The sequence below is a fragment of the Solanum pennellii genome, chromosome 9 (genome assembly GCF_001406875.1).
Source record: "Solanum pennellii chromosome 9, SPENNV200".
Classification (NCBI taxonomy): Eukaryota; Viridiplantae; Streptophyta; class Magnoliopsida; order Solanales; family Solanaceae; genus Solanum; species Solanum pennellii.
The window spans coordinates 57,096,493-57,112,538 of record NC_028645.1 but is presented as its reverse complement, the minus strand read 5'-3'; the positions used below and the strand labels follow the sequence as shown (position 1 = coordinate 57,112,538).

General features: G+C 32.1%; 1 pseudogene; it reads left to right on the top strand.

Moving 5' to 3' along the window:
* The first annotated feature begins 2,789 nt into the window (after positions 1-2,789).
* Positions 2,790-5,810, top strand: LOC107030218 (annotated as a pseudogene).
* Positions 5,811-16,046: the final 10,236 nt, after the last annotated feature.

Sequence of the window (16,046 nt, the reverse complement as noted above, 5' to 3'; positions counted from 1 at the left end):
TACTATCCTGGTGTCGGAACGTGACACTCTGATCCATCTACTATCCTGGTGTCGGAACGTGACACCCGATCCATTACTATCCAGGTGTCGGAACGTGACACCCGATCCCCTACTACTACGTGTCGGTTCGTGACAACCGATCCATCACCCTCATTCTTTTAGTTCATCAAGCCTTCTTTTATACCAAGGCATCATCATTAACAAAGTGGTTTTAAGGTTTTAAGATTCAACAGCCTCATCATGCTAATTCATCACAATTATATAATCACATCATGCATGCACACAATTAAGCATATAGGAGACTTTACAATACTACCCAACACATATCATTCGCTATTAAGAGTTTAGTATGAAATAGCATAAACCATAACCTACCTCCAACGAAGAATTCGTGATCATGCAAGCTACTCCTCAAAATCTTTGCTTTCCTCTTCGTTCTCCCTTCTCTCGTTCGTTTCTCCCTCTCTCTCTATTCTTTCTATTTTTCTTATTCAAACCCTTTTTCTTTTTACCCTAATTATCAAATAATTAAGTATAAAAGATTATAAAAGTAACCCACTATTTATTTCAAGGTTATCTCCTTTAACCCCCAAGTAATTGAATTATTAACACTAACCCACTAACTTTATAATTATAAGCATGAATAGTCCAAAACGCCCCTTTAAAAACATTAGTAGAATTTCGACCCAGTCAGGGTTACGCAGCCTGTGACGGTCCGTCATGACTGTGACGGTCCGTCCTGCAGGTCCGTCACAAAGTTCAGAGAGTTAATTCTATGGAAAGATTTGTGACGGTCCGTCGTGCCAATGACGGTCCGTCCTGCTATTCCGTCGTGAAGTTCAGAGAGTCGATCTCAGTACCCAAATTTTCAGAATCTAAGTGTTTTGGAACGAGACCCCCTCGACGGTCCGTCGTGGCCACGACGGTCCGTCGTGGGATCCGTCGACCCTGACAGTTATTACCAGAATAAACTCTACTGCTCAAAACGACTAAACAGGTCGTTACAGTAACATACATATCACTATATTTATGTAGCTTATTTTTCAAATGGTCATTTAAATAGGTACAAATTTACTCGTCCTTATGCCTAATTCATGATGTCTATTGTTTCTAATATTATATAAGAGTCAAACTATCTTTATTCTCGATTTACCTAATTTTGGGTCGTCATGTTATGTTTTTAATTTATTCTCCAAATGATCAGCTTTCGGACTTGCATGGGGGGCTATATAAATGTCCCCATATTGTTTTAGAAAATAATCTTTCGTTTGTGGATAACCTTGGAAAATCCCCCATAACCTGATAAGTTTTATTTTAGGATTGAGTTAGATTCAATAACTATCCTTTTAACATGCTATTAGAGTTGTTAGTCTTCATTTTTATGTTGAACTCCGGCCTATACACTGTTGTTCATGTCGCTGATGTTTGAATCAAAAGAGCGAGGATTATTCTTTCTCCTCATATGGTCCTTTTCAATTCTTGCCTTATGACATCCATTGCTAAAAAACACAAATTTCAAACACGCTTTCCTTATTATTTCCAACTAAGTTAATTATTTTTGTTCTTGTTTCTTGATTATTTTTGCTCTTGCAGGTTACTTGGGTGGAACATGTTCAAGTATATGAAAAATATGAGGTTAATCATATCTTTAGAGATTTGTTGTGTGATCGTGAAGCATACAGAGCTAAAAGATGGATTGTTACACTTCAAAGGATGTGTGAGAGATTTAATTTTCAAATGGGTTCAACATACCCTTACAGGAATGATTCCAAAGGAGGTTTGATTTTATATTCCCTTTATTTATTGACTACCTTTTTGAATTTTAATTTATAAGGTGAGAAAAGAATCAATTGTAATTTTTTCATCAATTCAAGGCAGCTTTACTTAAAAACATAAAAATCTTGAAGGGGTTCCAGATCCATCTCTTTTCTTTGATTATATGTTTGAAATATGACCTTTCAATATTTTTTAATCTTTGAGGTATATATATAATATGTATTTTAACCACGTTCGACTAGTGAATTTTTTGTTGTTTTAATGGGCTCGGAACATGATCACTCTTTTAATTTCGTAAGTCATTTTTATTGACAATTTTCTCAATTTTTAATTTGAAACATCTCCATTTCAAACTTTTGGTATTTCCTTAAGGGGTGTGTTTGGTATGATTTAAACCATTAAAAAATTGTTTATTTTGTTGATGTTTATTTATTGGCCAAGAAATAATTTATAGAGAAAATAAATTCCAATCAAAGGAGCAGGAAAAATGACCATTTCTCTCATTTTCCGTGTAAAGTCATTTTTCTTTACAATCATCTCAACTTTGAGTATTATATCAATGCTTTAACGACTTTAACATGTAAAAATATTATCAAAATACTTTCCAATATGTTAATATTTTTTTTTATCAATCTTCAATAGAAGTTTATTTTTTTTTAGAAAATATATTTAGTAATTTTAAAGCAAAATATGAAAATAAAAATAGATTTCCTAAAAAAAAAAAATTTCCAAAAAACAAAAAAGACACACTTGTCTTGTTTCATTATTAATATTGTTATAATTACTTTCCTAATATTTTATTTCTACTTTACTATTACATGTTGTCTCCTTTATATCCTTATGTATTTGCTTTTCATAACTGAACTTGGATATACTTTACTTGAATGAGGATCTATCAAAAACAATCCCTCTACCTTCTCAAGATATGACCACCCTTTGCAGACGTAACTTGTGGAATTATACTAGATATATATGTTATTGTAATATTTAAATTTCATTTTACTTTCAGTGTTTCATGACCCAGAAGGGCTAAAAAATACGATACAAGTATCTCAAAGGATGGTTAAGAGTTTTTTTGAAATTCTAAGCATGACAGACAACCATGGAGATTTTTCAATCTCACCACAATTAAACCGCGGAGATAGGATTTCAATAAGAAAAAATGAAGAAACTATCCAACCAAAAGGCTTTATTGCCATTGCAACTACTTCTCTATGGATTCCTCTTTCATTCCAAGATGTCTTCAGTTTCTTCAATGATGACAAGACAAGAAATCAGGTATGTGTCGAACCACTTTATAATAATGAAAATTGTTTAGAATTTTTTTTGTTTTTATAGCGAAATGTTATTATAGAGAACATAATAATATAACATAAAATTTATGTTGTTCCGAATAAAACTTTGATTCTACATTGAATTGGCCGAGGGTATTTCTAAAATAGTCTCTCACGTTCAAGATATAAGGGTACGATTTGTGTATATTCTACCCTCTACATGATCCACATTGTACAATTACAAATAATATATAGTTGTTAAAGTATATAATAGGTGAAATATTGTTATAGGGAATGATTGTCATAAAAAGGAATGATCGTATATATCTTTGCATTGACATTCAACTTTTAATGCAATGACCCAAACATCTAAGAAAATAAGAAATTTTTACATTTTCAATCCTTGTATATCTTGTTAACCAAATGACCCCTAAAAATACCCATATAGAAATTTACTTTTCAATTCATGTATAGATTTTTATGTAAAACTCTCAATTATTTCAATAAATATCATAATGTTAATAATAAAATATAATGAGTTCAGTGTTAAGAATTTTTTAAAACAATTAGTTAAAGTCTGGAATATGATTGATTTGTTAATATTATGTTCCCTGGATACCAGAGTTAGCATATGTCAGCTCGGTTCGTTTGATATATTATAGGTTATGTTTATTGGTTTTTAAGTATGCTAAACAAAAATCAAACCAATAAGATATTTTTAATCGATTTTGGTCCTTAAAAGTTCAATTTTCAGTTTAACCAATAAGAATGATTTTAAAATATATAACTTTTCTCCAATAATTTGATGCGATAAAATAATAATGTAATTGTACAAATACAGATAAAATATAAAACAATAATAACTAACATACAAAAATTATACAATTCTTACACACAGAGTAAGAGGACTAAGATTCTTATTTTAGGTTTAGACGTTTTATATAATGTGAAATTATGAACTCAAAGTCACTATGAAGTGTGAATGGAAGGCTAAAGGGCAAAAATAATAAGTAGTGTATCAGGATTAATATATAATATTTATGTATGGTAAAGTTGTAAATTACTATAGTATTGATGAGTTAATAGTTTACCTAATAAGCCAATATTTAAAAAATAAATACCAAATTAGTAACCTGATGTCACGACCCAAAACGAGCCGCGAGTGGCACCCACACTTATCCTCCTATGTGAGCGAACCAACAAATCTATACCCCAACGTTTACCAGTATATAAATTTTGAATAGTAAATAAAATGCGGAAGATCCTNATTGGACTGAAATTTGGAATGGGTGCACTTGACGATATGAATCATTTGAAAAATAAACGTATTATATTATCTACATGTTTTGCTAGTCTTGGAATTGATTGTACATATATTGTTTTAAATACGTGATCTTAAATAGTAATCATCCCACAAAAATTATTTTTGTTAATTAAATTATGATACTGTTTATCATTTGGTTTTTTTTAGTGGGATATTTTGACCGGTGGAAATAATGTGATTGAGTTAGATCGAGTACTAACAGGAACTTTTCCGGGAAACAACATTACGATTATTCAGGTATTTGTCATATTTACTTATTTATAATTAGATATTTCTGCCTAAATTATCATGTAATGATGACATTTTTTAAGAATCAAATAATATTACGTATGATTGGATTTATCTTTTTTCTCATGCAAAAATACCAAAATTTCCAAACTTGTATCTTTTTTTTCCTTTTGACTTTTTGTTCTTTAATTATTGAATCAAAAGGAATTTTCTACGATTCAATTTTAGTTTCGACTCGTAGTCAATTAACAATCACAACACACACACAACAAAAACTAATTTTCTCATGTTTAATTTACATACACTGATCATAGCTTAGCCATTTATAGCAAGTTGTGGTTTGTCTCATTTCTATATTTATAATTTCACTTGGCTTTTGGGGTGATCCAATAATTATCTTTAACTATCTTTTAGGTAAACTGATCATGCTAAATATATTTCACTATGAATAAGAACAAGACTTAGCTATGAAATTCCTCGTAAATCTGTTGTTAAATGACCTATAGCCCTATAGCTAACAAGATTACTTATAATCCTTTTATAATTCATTATTAAATAGGTTTTGCTTGTGAATTTTTTATTGTTTAGCAACATAACTTATCGTCACTTATTCATTTATAGTATTTACCCTTATATTTCTTAATTATTGTAATGCATAAACAGCCTTATAATAAGAATAAGGAAATGTTAGTGCTTGAAGAGACGAGTATTGATGAAATGGGAGCATTTTTAGTCTATGCACCCATAGATTTACTAGCAATCAATTGAATTGTCAATGGAGGTGATGCAACGAAAGTTCCCATTTTGCCCTCTGGTATCATCATAAGTCCCGATGGTCGTCTCTCCTCGAATAGGGACAACACTGCAAATGCACAAAATGGTTCAATTTTGACAGTGACATTTCAAATAATGATTTGTGGTAATAATAATCCAACCTCCAGGCAGCAAAAAATGGAGGTAGTGGGTTCTGTTCATGGTGTTTTGAGCGCCACAATTTTAAGAATCAAAGAAGAATTGGGTTGCTCTGATTTGTGATTGTTTAATTTCATTTTGTTTGTTTGTTTTGAAGATTTCAAAACGAAGGCAATTGATGGTTTTGAAGGATGATGTGTTCCCTTTTTTGTGACTTCTAAAATCTCAAGACTGTGTGATATGTGTTGCTGCAATCATATTTCATATTAATACACTTATTTGAGACTTTTTATTTGTTTGATTTTCTCTAATAATTGTTTTTGTTCTTTGTCATGTTACAATGTCATGCCTTCCTGATTATTAAAGTGTGGGAGTAGTATATATATGTTGTATCCATATGTGGATGGAATTATATGTTGTGAACACGGATAACCCAGACGCGAGCCAAGTTGTTGGGCTTAGGGCTAAACCACGAAAAGTCTCAAAAATTAAATATCAAACAATATATTTACTTGAGATCTAGGTTGAGTTTTTGTCCTGAGTACCAATGTGTACTTTTTTGCTTACTTTCTTTCTTGGCTACACCTCAAATGACAACCTCTAGTTATAGGTGGTGATGGAAGGATCGGATCGGAAGGAACACACTTGTAGCCGCATTGACATACTTCAGACAATCCTGTGTCTCCTTAATTTCTCTTATGTACCAACTCGTTTTGCCTCTATGATCTATAGGTTGTTGTTCCTCTATGTTTGAGTATAGTAGGCACACTAGTATTAGTGTCTACCTGTGTCGTTAGAATGAAAAAGACAACAAGAAAATCAGCTACTTGGTTTCCTTCTCTGTAGCGGTGAGTGATTTGGATTCCAACCCTCTTCTTGTAGTTAATGATGTGTCAACAATGTGCTTCAGATTCAGGTAGAAAGTGTGTTCCTTTGTCACCATGTTGTTGTTGTGCATTGAGTCATGTCATAAGTATGTCCATTGAAAAAACACTATTTTACTCCAAACTAAGCTGCAATAGCTTCAACACCATTTTGGTTATGAATCATGTCCATCCAAATATAGATACTAATGCCATATAAGTCGTTATTGATCTGACAAGAATTATTGGGCTGAGAACGAGCAATAGGATCAGGTTAATTTGGAATCTGGGCTAAGTAGTAGTAAAGAAACGGTTCCATCAAAAAGGATAGTCATATGTGATTTTGAGATTATGCAAATTTTTGAGAAACATGTTTAGTCCTCTCATCCCCTTTCTATGAGTTCTGCTTCTCATCGCTTTCTTCTACTTGTTTTCTTCAATTTCTATTTTTGTTCTTAAATTTCTTTGTAAATCCAATTACGAGTTAGTGAAATAAATTTGTCGGTTGTTTCAAAACAAACACAATTCAAATTCAAACAACATACAATGAAGCGTCCAAAGTGGGATATTATCATATATACCTAGTCCACTCAAAAAATAAAGGCTTGTTGTTCGATACAATAACAACGATGAGTCCATAATGGGATAAAACTTTAAAGTCACAAACAAACCAGAGAACCATTCCTAAGAACTTATAATTCTGTTACATGGTCATAGTGATGTAATTTCATTGCTTTAGAGATGTGTTCATAACCCCTGCTTCATTACACAAAGACATAATTAGTGTCACACTCCGAGTCTACACCTTGGGCGGGACTGGCACTCGAGAACCATTGTTGGCCCCAAGCAAACCCTTGGTCTGACTTACTTACTCAGCTGAAGACTTAAACTCAACAATGATAAGTTCATGTAATAACTTAAAAAAATAATATCTTAGCCAAAAATTGTAACTCAAGTCTTAAACTATACAACTGAAATTAATAAGACTAAACAACTAATATTATCTTTCCATGAAGTCTCTAAAAAAAACTGAGATGGATGTTGGGACAAGCCCTACAACACCCTAATGAAAGTAAAACTAATACTGAAAGCAATGAAATGGATCATCCGGAATACAAGGAGGCTCACCAACTAACTCTGAACAACTCATTGGATGTCAATCCTAGCTACCTGTATCTGCATCATAATATGATGCATTAAAACTGAAATCAGTACATTGAATGTACGAGTATGCGAGTTGGAATGCTAACATACAAACATAGGCTTGAATGGAAATTTGAACAACTTACTTGGGTCAAATCAACTCTACAAGACTAAACTCATTATAGAGGAATTTAAAACAAGTGCAATATCAAGTAAAGTTAGTTAAAACATGATATTGACTCTATATGTATGCAAAGATACAATATAACTCTGAGATGTATGTGTGTATATAAAATACAATTAAATTATGTAGCAGTTTCTCTAATCGAGAACCATCACATAAGAGCATTTGTGATGATACATCATTTTGCCTCATGCTTCCAGGGACTTTTTATACCTTTCCATTAGTATAGAACCTAAACTACTAAGTAGATTCACTCGTGTATGCAATAAAGCACTAAAGGAATCATCTTAAAAGTATTGACCCTTTTCTATCCATGGTGTCTAGATGGTTTATGGGGGCTGTGAGTTGTCTGAACTCTTCCTCATATCGGTGTTCAATACTACTCCAAAAAATATATATAATATTAGCTCTTATATTTAGAAACATACTTCCTTCTACAATTTGAGATTATTTCTCAAAAATTAGCTCAAAGCCTACATTGGAAATCAATGTTTCCTCTCTTTCTTCATTAGAAAGCGATTACTCTTCTCTTAAAACTAGCCCAAAGGCTCTTTGGAAATCTCAGTTTCCATTCTTATTTAAATGTGAACGTTTTTAATCCGTCGGAATATTTAGTCCCCGTATACTTTTGAAGAAATGAACTTCAAATCTTGAACTCTTTGCTTAACTCATCGTGAACTTTAAGTGTTAAAACAAAGTTAAAACATTTGTAAAAGAACTTTGAAATCATGGATAAACTTTTATTGACTTGACTCTTGACTTTACTTTAAATTGACCCTTCGTTATCCTTGATTTGAATTATGAATTCAAGGATTATGATTTGTGATAGGAAATGCCTCATGATTTTAGGAAAAGATCAACCTACCCTTCTAAAATCCAGATTGGCCAATTCTTTAACCGAACAGACCAACTTACAAAGGGTATAACTTACTCATACAAAGCATATCTTAAAATACACCTAACTCATCCTGAGGTAGGAGTTATGACCGGTTGAAGTTGACCAAAAACTCATTTTTTATAACTTAAGTAAATATCCATTTAATTTCCAAAAATGCCTATTTCCAGTTCTAAGCTTCTTCCTAACGATTTCTAGCATTGTGAGATATTACAACTAGATAATTAATAATGTGATACGAGCGAGATAGAGAGAGAGGACTAACCTCATACTCATATTTTTCTTAGATGGAATCGATAGAGCAGGGGCACTAAAGAAGCCTTCATCAAATTGAATCTGCAGAGAAGTACAATTAATCATGTCGATCTTCTAAATTGAAGGAAGGTTGTCAACATTGTAATGACCAATTTTTGGCAGTTTCTAAGTTCAAGAATTTCAAGGTACTCTAAATTCAATATTGACGACAGTGTTTGAAGATTTTTAAAATCATTCAAACACAAGAAAATCAACAATGATAACTTCAAAAAACCAAATGGTAGATAGAGAAAATTGTTGCCGCTCAAATCTAGAGAAATTAAGTTATATAAACTCCCAATATCTCTATATATATAATCTTGTGGAACGTTCATCGAAAGGATTCTAAATTTGGTCTTCTTGGCATTTCAACAGACAATTGTTTTATACTGGTATCACATGCAAGAAGATGCCTTAGACTCTGCATATCTCCAATGTCAGCTAGCAGTGTTTGTAAAGATGAATAATAACTAATGTCCAAGTATTCAAGGGATTTTATCTGGCATGTGCTGCTAAGAAGACCCATAATCTTTTTGCAACAATACAAAGACAGACCATTTAGTCTATCCAATTTTCCTGTTGATGGATAGATCTTCTTCAAACTTGAGCAATTCTGAAGCACCAAAGTCTCGAGATTTCGTGAACCGTTGAAGTTTAGAATACGTTTGAAGCATTTGCAATCCAACTTCTTGACACTTCTACAATACTAGAAGTAAACAAAATAACTTCTTGTAAGATTTTCTTTCACATAGTTGCAATAAAGCATAACACATGAAATTGCAGAATCGAGTAATGAACCTACAAATTCAAACCAAATTCTTTAATATTACTCCCATTTATATTCAGAAAAAAATACAAGTTTCTCAGCTTAAAATTTTGATAGTATAAATTTTAACGGATGTTGCTTCCAAGAGAATCATCTAAGCTCCCTAGAGAATAGCTAAAAATCTCCACTCATATGAAACTTGCCGTCTATTGCAACCACCCTGAAATTTATTGGTGCTCAAGTTCACACCCTTTATTGCTTTCCTTCTACCACCACTACTTTCACATTTTTGGAACCCTGAATTTTAGTAAAACGAAAAAATACCATGTTAACTACAAAAATTAAGAGAGCAAAATTTGTTACACAAATTGAAGGACAATGAGTACGTTACCTGCTTTGAACTTAATATGAAATATGTATCATCAAACACGATTTAGATAATTGTTAAATGAGAGACTATTTGTTTTTGATAATTTTGCATTTGAAGACTTAAGTAAATGCTCATTTCAAGTACACAATGGCTGTCAAAAAACAATAGATAATTTACTAACAAAAATAAAGATAAAGATAAAGAATGAATTCTTGTGATGACAATAGAAATCATTAAAAAATGTTTATCATATTAGATTTAAAAAAGTATAACCAAGATAAAGATAAAAGAGTTTACTGACTTTATTTCTGTTACAATCAGCCTCATGAGTTGTTAATAGATGTTGAGTTGACTTGATGACATGGTTGCTGCTGTATTTTTTGTTTTTAGAGGATATACATTCCTGTTTTAGTTTTTCATCTTTGAGTTTCCTAGTCTTTAGTCATGTAGAGTTGTTGGTAGACTTAGTGCCTACTTATTAGAAAGATTCTGTTTTTGTAGTTACTACATTATTTACTACATATTGTTAGGAGTTCCTTCTATTTAAACATTTCTTCTTTCAACTTATTGTAATATCTCTCTTTTTCTTCTTCTGTCGTATGTTTATTCTTTAGCGGTTAACACCAAAAAATTGATATCAGAGCCCTCTTATTAAGGGACTTGTGAATGTAGTATGAGGGGACCAACATTAAAGTCCCTACCTGTTTCCTTGAAAAGCCATCAGAATCATGAATTCAAAAAACTCTTCAGGTTCTTCTACTATTTCTCCACAAATGTTATATGGAGAGAACTAATCTCTGGAACTAGTAGAGGAGGATTACATAATATCTGTTTTACCAAGCAATCCAACAATGACTCAGGTCAAGCTTAACAAGTAAAGGAAGACAAGAAAATCCAACGCGAAATCTTGCTTATATGCTGCACTATCACCTACAACTTTTCTCGGAATCATGCCGTTGGAATTAGCAAAAGCAATTTGGGATTTTTTAAAAGAAGAATACCAAAGAGATGAGTGAATCAAAAATATGAAAGCTATGAATATCATTTGAGAATTTGAGGTATAAAGAAAGAATGATTTTGAAAATGTCAAAGAATACTTAGACAGGCTTCTTAGCATTGTGATAAAGGTAAGAATGTTGGAAAATGAGCTTCCTGATAGCAGAGTTATTGAGACGCTTCTTGTAACATTACCTGATAAGTTTGAACCAACCATTGCTTCCATAGAAAATACCAAGGATATGTCAAGGATAACTTTGGCAGGATTACCAAATGCATTGTAGGTACACGAGCAAAGAAGGTTAATATGACAGGAAGGATCGGTAGAAGGTGCACTTCAGGACCATCGGCAAAACTATCCTTGAAAAAAAAAAAGAAAATCAAAGGGAAGAAGAATTATGCAGAAAATAGTCTGGTTTTCGTTTGTAGTGGAAGCAGTTACATTTCAGGCAGCAACAGAGGAGAAAAATTCCCCCATGTCAATATTGTGAAATGAAGAATCATCCTCACTTCAAATGCTGGAGAAAGCCGTACATGAGATGCCAAAATATCAAAAACTTGGGCATGATGAGATCATCTACAAAGAGAAAGGATGACAACAACAAGAACAAGGAGAAGCTTAAGTTGCAAATCAACATGAGAAAGAACACTTATTTGTTGCATCAAGTTTTGCATCTAGTATTTGAAGTGACAGTTGTCTTATTGATAGTGGTTGTACAAACCACATGACTAGTGATGAAAAGCTTTTCAAAAGGCTTGATAAAACAACAACATCAAGAGTCAGGATTGGAAATAGAGAATACCTCCCTACAAAAGGAAAGTGACTGTAGCTATTGAGATTATATAGGCACAAAATTTGTTTATGAAGTTCTATTAAATTCTGAACTTGATAAAAATTTATTAAATGTTGGACGGTTACTTGAAAATGGGTTCAAATTACTTTTTGAAGATAAGGTGTGTCTGATCATTTATCCAAGTGGTGAGGAACCATTTAGATTAAAATGCAGGGAAAAAGTTTTTCTTTAAATCTAATGGATGAAGAACAAATGGAATCCAACTAAGTCCGGTGTTGGAGAAACATGGAACAAACGGTTGGGTCACTTTCACCACAGCGCGCTTTTGTATATGCAAAAAAAAGGGTTAGTAAAAGGTTTACCTTCACTTGAACAAAAACTCCCAAGGTGCGAGGCATGTCAACATGGTAAGCAGACGAGATCATCATTCCCAAAATTAATTTGGAGAGCGACTGAAAATTGCAGCTGATTCATATAGATCTTGAAGGTCCCCAAAAAACACTATCATTGAAAGGAAACAGGTACTACATGATTTCTATTGATGATATAACAAGGATGTTAGATATACTTCTTAAGATTAAAATCGGAGGTTGCTGATGTTTTTTTTGGAAATGAAAAGCCTTGGTATAAATCAAAGCGGCTGCAAACTACAAGTGCTCAGATCAGATAATGGGACTTAGTCCACATCAGATCAGTTCAAAAACTTTTGTAAAGTTGCTGGAATAGAGCATCAACGCACTACTCAATATACTCCTCAGCAAAATGGAGTAAGCGTAAGGAAGATTACGACCGTCAAGGAGATATCAAGGTGTATGTTGCATGAGAAAGAGCTTCCCAAGGAGTTATGGGCAGAGGCAGCTAATACTGCTGTATTTTTGTTGAATTTGCTGCCTACAAAGGCAGTGACTGGTCAAACACCTTTTGAAGCATGGAATGCTTACAAACCTTTACAAAAAAATCTCAATATTTTTTGGTAGCTTATGCTTTTCTCACATACCTTAGCTGAACACAGATAAACTTGACAAGAAGGTAGAACCTAGAATTTTATTGGCTATAGCTTTGCAGTCAAAAGCTTATACAATTTTCCAATCTGAAAATGGAAATTTTTTGGTATACAGATATGTGGAATTTTTATAACAAAAGCAACCGGATTAGGATGGAGAAAAACAAGAAAGAAAAGCTAATGAATTGCACAATTTTAAGGCGAGTTTATCATCCTCCCGTTCGAGGAACTACATCACTTTCAAGTATCTATCAAAGATGAAATGTAGTAGTATTTGAACCTGCTGGATATGCAGAAGCTGATAGGATGTTTGATGTATCTTACAGCAACAAGACCACATATATTGTATGATCTAAGTGTTCTATCCTGATTCTTGAATTCTCCTTGTGAATTGCATATACAAGCTTCAAAAAGAGTACTCAGATATATTACAGGCACAATAGACTATGATATGAAAAGTACTTCTGGGTACGGTTTTATTTTTTGTGCTGGATACCTTTCTTGTTGTTCCAGAAAACAAGAGATTGTTGCTCAATCAATTGCAGCAGCAGAATTCATTGCTGCTACAGCACCAGGCAATCAAGCTTTATGGATAAAGAAAATTTTATGCGATTTTGGGTTGGAAATGAAGGAAAGCACTAACATGTGTGTGGGCAACAAAGCTGCAACGGCTATTTCTCACAATCCAATTTTTCATTGACCATGCATTTCAATGTGACGCTATACTTTCTAAGAGAAGTGCAATAGATGGTTTAGCGAATCTGGTATATTGCAGAACGAAAGAGCAGTTGACTGATATTTTTACAAAAACTCTTCCAGCAAGCAAATTTGAGTTCTTCGGAAAGGGACATGGAATTTGCGGCTCTTGATGCAAGGAGAAGTGTTGAAATCTACCTCTTGAGTTATTAATGGATGTTGAGTTGGCATGATGACATGGCTGATGATCTGTTTTCTATTTTCTAAATATAAATATTTCAGTTTTAGTTTTTAGTTTTGAGTTTCCTAGTCTTTAGGCATGTTGAGTTGTTGGTAGAATTAGTGCCTAGTTTTTTTTCCTGTTACTAAATTATGTACTACAAAATGTTAGGAGTTCCTTCTATTTAAACATTTATTCTTTCAACTTAATATTATGTCTCTCTTTTCTTCTTTTATTTTATGTTTTTTCTTAAGCTGGTAACACCAACAATTTCCTTGTACAACAACACGGATTTCTTGAGGTTTGATTTGTCTACTCTGTTTTACAAAGTTATGAGTTGAATCCATGTGAATTATTTCTCTTCCCATATCCCGCACCCAGGGGCGGATACATGTGCAATCTAGGGGGTTCACTCGAACCCCCTACGCCGAAATATTAAACTGTATATTTAAGGTTAATTCTGGTTTTATGAGTATATTAATCAAAATGAACCCCTAAATATTAAAGAGAAGGATCGCGTGATGAATAAGGGGTTCAAGTTCCGCCAGGAATGGCCGAGTTTGATTCTCACTCTGTGCATATTTTTTTTCACCTTTTTTTTTACATTAAAAAGGGTTAGAAGTTTTGAGCCCAGATTCCAAAACTAATGAAAAGGCTTCATTGGTACAATGTGAAGCTTTATCCTTTTTATTTTTTACTATTCTCTTTTCTAAATTTGTCTTTGTTTAAATTTATTAGTCACATTCTTTGTAATTTTTCCTTTATTCTTCAACTAGGTAGTCTACCTGCGGACGTAAGAAATCTTTCTAACCTTGTGAACAACTTTACCAATGATCGACTATAATAAGAAAAAAAAGTAACTTTTTGTAGGTTTTTAGAAAATTTATAGACAAATTACATGATTTGACGTTATCTCATATCTCAAAAATTATTAATATAAAATTAATGATTAAAAATATCTTGATATTTAATTATTTTTATCTTTTACATGATTTATCATATTATATGATTGATGATATAATTTTCTTGTTAAAATTGAGTCATGTTTTTATGTAGCCATTAATTTTTTTTTATACATGAAATATAGAATCTAATAGTTTTAGGTTATCATAAATCCTTGTGTAAAAAAACTTTTGTGAAAGTCTTTGATAATCAATATAGTTAAAATAAGTTATGTCCGTTAAAAAGTATACACCGCAACAACAGAAAAAATATTTTTAGAGACAATCTACTTGTTTGAGGTCAAATGTTTCTCACTTTTCGTTATTATTACTTTGTTATTCTAAACAAAATTATAGAAGGAGAAAAATATATTTGAAACAACAACAAAATAATATGGTTAACCCTTATAGAAATTCATTCTTCATTAAACTGCAGAAGACCATTCTGAATTCTTCATCAATGTAACATTTTGACTTTTTAGGAATATTTATGTATGATTGTTTCATTCTGAAAGTATACAGAGATTAAAATGTTTTATTCTGTACTCATGTTAAAAAAACTTTCTCAAACATTAAAAATTAAAAATGAGTCTAACTTAGATAATTTGAACGCTCAACAATGACTTGAGGAATGAAGGACAACGAATCTATGTTAATACACTTATGTTCTTTAGCTTAAAATATTACTTTTATTTGTAGGTTTTGTTTCATATTTTTCAAATTAAGATTGACTAAAATAGTCACATCTTACGTCAAAAATATTTAGAAGATTGAATGAGTAATAAAAATAAACATTAAAAGGACGGAGATCTTTGTCATAGTGGCATTATATGCATGTCAAACAAAAAATAATCAATTCAATTGTAAGGAGACAACAAAAGAGCGAGAAAAAACATACAGTAAAGGGAGTAAACTATGATATATCCAATGATGATAACAAATCATTCTAACCAAAACAATTCCTACATTTTGAAATAAGATACCTCCACACATTGACTAACACTTCAATAAACATTCAATCATTAAAGTACTCATAATATCCACATAAAAACAAAAAAATATGCACATGCATAGTTATTAAGAGTGTGTTTGGTATGAAGGAAAACATTTTCCAGAAAAAGTTTTCCAATTTTTCCATGTTTGGTTGGGACAAAAGTTTTGAAAAATGTTTTCCAAATCAACTCATTTTCCTCAAAATTAACGAAAATGATTTCCCTTCAAAAATTAAGGAAAACATTTTCCATAGCTCTCCTCCAATTTCAAATTACATTTTTTTTTGGAAAAGCATCAATTTAAAAAAATATTTTCAATTTCAAAATTTTTATTTTTTCACATGATCTTTGACCTTCCCACACCGGCCAGCCCCC